Genomic DNA, 4654 nt, shown 5'->3' on the forward strand with positions numbered 1-4654 from the left:
TATGAATAATTTGGCCACCAGCGAAGGCTATAAGACTTGAAAGGCTCTCACCAGCAAGTCTAAAGTACTGGAGCTGATAGGCCCTCTTTTCCTGGACATATTCAACGTGGAAAAATTTATTCTCAATGGCTTTGATCTCCGCGTAAAACTCTCACGCAGTAAAGCCAATTTCGCGTTGATGGGTAAAGCCAAGGCTGGCGCTGATAACCGAATAGTGATTTTGGACGCTACACTTTTGGTTCGAAAAGTTCGCGTGGCTCCCAAAATTCTTCTCGCCCACGAAGCAGCTCTAGCCCAATCAGCGGTCAAGTACGCTTACACCAGAACCGAACCGAAAATATTCACTATAAACTCGAACGTGTTAAGCACCACGATAAATAATTTACATTTGGGGACAATGCCCAATCGCGTTATAGTGGGTTTACTCGATAACAACGCCTACAACGGTAATCTAACCAAAACACCATTTTGTTTCGAACACTTTGACGTTAATTGAGAGGGACTCGATTCTAAACCCTTGCGCCCCAATTACGATTACGTCGAAGCGTATCACACGCTATTCACCGGAAGTGGCTTGCATTATAAAGATCAGGGTAATCAGATTTCGTTAGTCGAGTATCCTCGTCGGTTCTGTTTATACGTTTTCGATCTTTCCCAAGATTTAAGCGCCAGTTCTTTTTTTCAGTTCAACGCGACAAGACAGGGACAAATAAGGCTCGAGTTAGGGTTCGCTAAACCAGTGCCCCACGCGTTAAGTTGTCTCGTTTATATGGAATTTCAGAGCTCGTTTAGAATTAATAAAACCCGTAGCGTAATTGTCGATAATCCATGAAAGGCGGAGACATATCGAGCGTAATGGCTCGTACCAAAAACTTTCTCGGAGTTTTCCCATCCAATTTACTACCTACAAGAAAAGTTAATTATCCCTCTTCACTTATATTGAATTTAGATAGTCACGAACAACAAGGTAGTCACTGGGTAGCGATATTGCCAGGTGTCGCAGCTTTTATTTCGACTCGTTAGCTTTGGGCCCCCTACTACCCGCTATTAAGACATTCATAAAAAAATAATTCGACTAAGAGAGCGCACAAAGGAGACGCTTGCTATCGTTAACTAGCGGTGTTTGCGGAGAGTATTGCGTAAGCTATATAAAACATCGTACGAAAAAGAGAAGTACCAGCAGGTTCTTTAAGGGTTTCACCAAGCGTGACGAGATCTATGACGTCATAATTAAAAAAAATTCGAGGCTAAAAAAAGGTCGGCGCTCTGAAATCCAGTCGCTGTATCCCGCCATGGAAGCGCTCCTACGAGACTTGAATTGTATCGCTCTTAATAAAACGCCGTGTCACCGCAGTTCGTCGAGTTCGATTATTTAATCGGCAATAATAAACAGGCGAAGGTCCCGACATTGTCATAAAGGAGTTGACCATAATCACCGCCGATAAAACACCCGCCTGTCTAGCTTGGACTTTCGAACCCCCGTTTCCCAAGAACCAATTACCGTTCCACACTCAACGACAAAACGGCTGGGTCGTACGCAATCAACATGGTCTCGACTGGACAACTGGACACACCGCCTATCGAAAACTGTCTTCCTGTTTAATACCCGCTACGGCCAGAGCTACTCAAATCTTCACGAAAGGTGATGTGAAACGCCAATACTTGGCAGATTTCCTGGACTGCATCGTCTACGATTTGCATGACTTCGCCTGCCCTAAGGCCGTTAACATTGATTAAATGCCGTCCGTAAAGTGTCTCTACAATCACAGAGTGACTAAGCCTTGCGCTTTCGAGAGGGGTCTACTGTTCGCCGATTGGGTCTACCAGCACGACGACGCCATCAATATTCAATTGTGTTTTCCATTTTAAATCAAACCCCTTCTGTACATTTTAACCTCCCTAAATAAACATTTAAAAAACAATCACGTGTTATTTTCTTTATATATACATAAGAAACCCTTTTCCCCATTTTTTCTCAATTTGTATCATGGACTCGGAACAGAAACATCGCTGTTCTTGTAAGCCGTTCGTAGAACCGTATCGTCTTCGTTGCCCTTTTTCCGGTGGAGTGGACCACGATCAGTACTCGCTAAATAGAGATGTTAAAAGAAGCAAACTAGACGATCTCATGGAATTATTCGTAAAACATGTCCTTTCAGAAGTCAACAAAAGTACGCTTTGATACCATCAACGTAACGTTATGCTTACCGCCTGAAGACCGAAGAAATGACGATATTATCAACAAGGCGCATTTTCAACGTATTATTTATAATGTAGGAAAAGTACTCGAACCTGTATTGCTCAAACGAAATAAAAATTTGGATTGATATTGAACTTCTCTTTAGTATCATACTTATATTTTATAGGCTTATGGGAGAAGTAAAAAATCGCTATACATTTGGATAGAGGGAAATGATTGCGGAGAGTAGGTAGGAAAAAAGGGGGGCATGAAAAAATGTCAGCAACACAAAAATCATCGGTATTAAACGGTATCGGTTTAATAAGTACTTATGGGGGAAAGGACATTGCGGGTGAGGGGCCGATCCTTGATTATTAGGAAACCCTAGTATGATTAAATCTGATTAACATCAAATCTGTACCTTTGGCAGTATAAAACTTAAAATGGTTAAATAATAATCATTGATTTTGTGGGATTTTTTACCTTAAAAATTTTGCCTCAAATTATTAGAGAAAAAGCACTATTTCCGAAAAAAAATATCAATTTTACCTATTTGTGTATTTTATATCGCCTTAAGATTTTTGTGTTTTATAATATTATTTTAATATAATTTTTTATTCCGCGCTAGCCTACGAAAGTAGAAAATATTTAATATGTTTTCCGCTGAGATTTGGGAGGGGGCGGGCCTAAAAACGTTTTGGGGGTTTGGCTGAAAATTTGGTAACCGGACTGTGGAATTTTCACTCTTCAAACAATGGCAACACTGGTATAAGCATCTCCTTCGGTCGGTTGAACACGCATTGAGAAGTTCCATTCGGACGATAAAAAGTTATAATTTAATCATGGCTGATAAAACGGTAAATAATTTATTATTCTATTAGTCCCTTTAGTTCATATGAATACGAATATAAATTATATAATCTACTATAACAAATGAACTTTGGTTTTTCTTTGTATTTCTAAATTAATTTTAAAAACATCGCGTGCCGGTATCAAAGATTTTTATACATCAAAAGCAATTATCTAAATTTACCGCTGGCTTGGATATACTACGTTAGTACATGATATAGATAACAATAATTTAAATTTTATTATGTAAGAATAAGACCGATAGTGCCGATTAGATCAGATATTGTTTTTACATTGACCACCAAGTAAAACCTGATATTATTTCACAAAAATATACCAAATGATCTTAGAATTCTATACTTTTTCATGGTTGAATCTCAATTTGTCGTGGGAATATTTATGTTCCTTGCTATGTATTATGTGATGAACATAGAATATCCAAATGAAGCTGGTATCACTCTAGAAATTATACAAAGGTAAAAAACTTGCGTTTTTACAGTTTAATCATTTATGGAAATTTTGCAATTAAGGGTGCCCACGCTTTTAAATTTTTTTTAAGGGGTGCCAATACGTTTTAAAGTAATAAGTGGGTGCAAATACCTTTTTAAATAGGGTGGGTACATGTACATTTGTTATATCTTGGAAAACCTCGAATGCTACTTCTAATAATAAGCCCATGAGAAAAGGGGGACCGCCCATTTTACCAACCTTGGGGACCGCCATTGAAATACACAGGCGGAAGTGAGGAAACGGATGTTCCGTCCAAATGGTGAGCTGCCAGTTAAAAATGTTAATTTGCGACCCCTCACTATTCTCATGGGTCTATTGCAATTTTCGTATCACCAGAAGTATATTATACAGGGTTGCCACACTACCTGAATAAATCAGGGAAATAGTTCTAAAAATCAGGGAATTTTAAGACCCAGGAAGAAAGGGGGTGGGGAGAAAGTCTGGAAATTTAGTTTGTTTTTAGTTTTTTATCTGGTAATAATATTTATACACTTTATATTTTGAGTTAACATATTACGTTAAATGGTTTACATGGGCAGTTTAATAATATTGTTTTTTGTAGATGCATCGCAAGGATCGTCCCAGAAAATCGCACAGATGTTAATACAAAAATCACATTTCTGACCAATAAAATTTTTCAGTTTGAGTGGATGTGATTATAGAAATGGAAAAAAATGGATTTTGTAACAAAAAATTTAAAAACCAAATAAAACTTTCAGTATAGTATACTCGTTGTATTTATATATAAACAAACAACTATTAACAGAATATAAATCAGTAAAATTAAAACAGCTCAAAGCCGTGAAATGTACTATAGTTCTTAAAAAATGTAAGAAAAAACACAAACATGTAAGAAATGCAAATATAAACAATAAAATTTATAACTGTATCAGTAAAAACCACAGAATAAAAAAAGTAAAATTGACAGTTGTTTCGGTCAAAAACACAAATTAACACTGTAAAATTTACAATTGTTTGTCATAATCACGGAATACCAATACGATAAAGACAGTCAAATGTGCATTTGTTTCTGTAAAAAATACAGAACACCTACACAGATATAAATTGTAAAATTTACAGTTGATACTGTAAAAAATACAGAATACCTACACAAAT

Source organism: Leiobunum rupestre, chromosome 7, assembly GCF_980474605.1.
Source record: "Leiobunum rupestre chromosome 7, qqLeiRupe1.1.hap1, whole genome shotgun sequence".
Taxonomy (NCBI): Eukaryota; Metazoa; Arthropoda; class Arachnida; order Opiliones; family Sclerosomatidae; genus Leiobunum; species Leiobunum rupestre.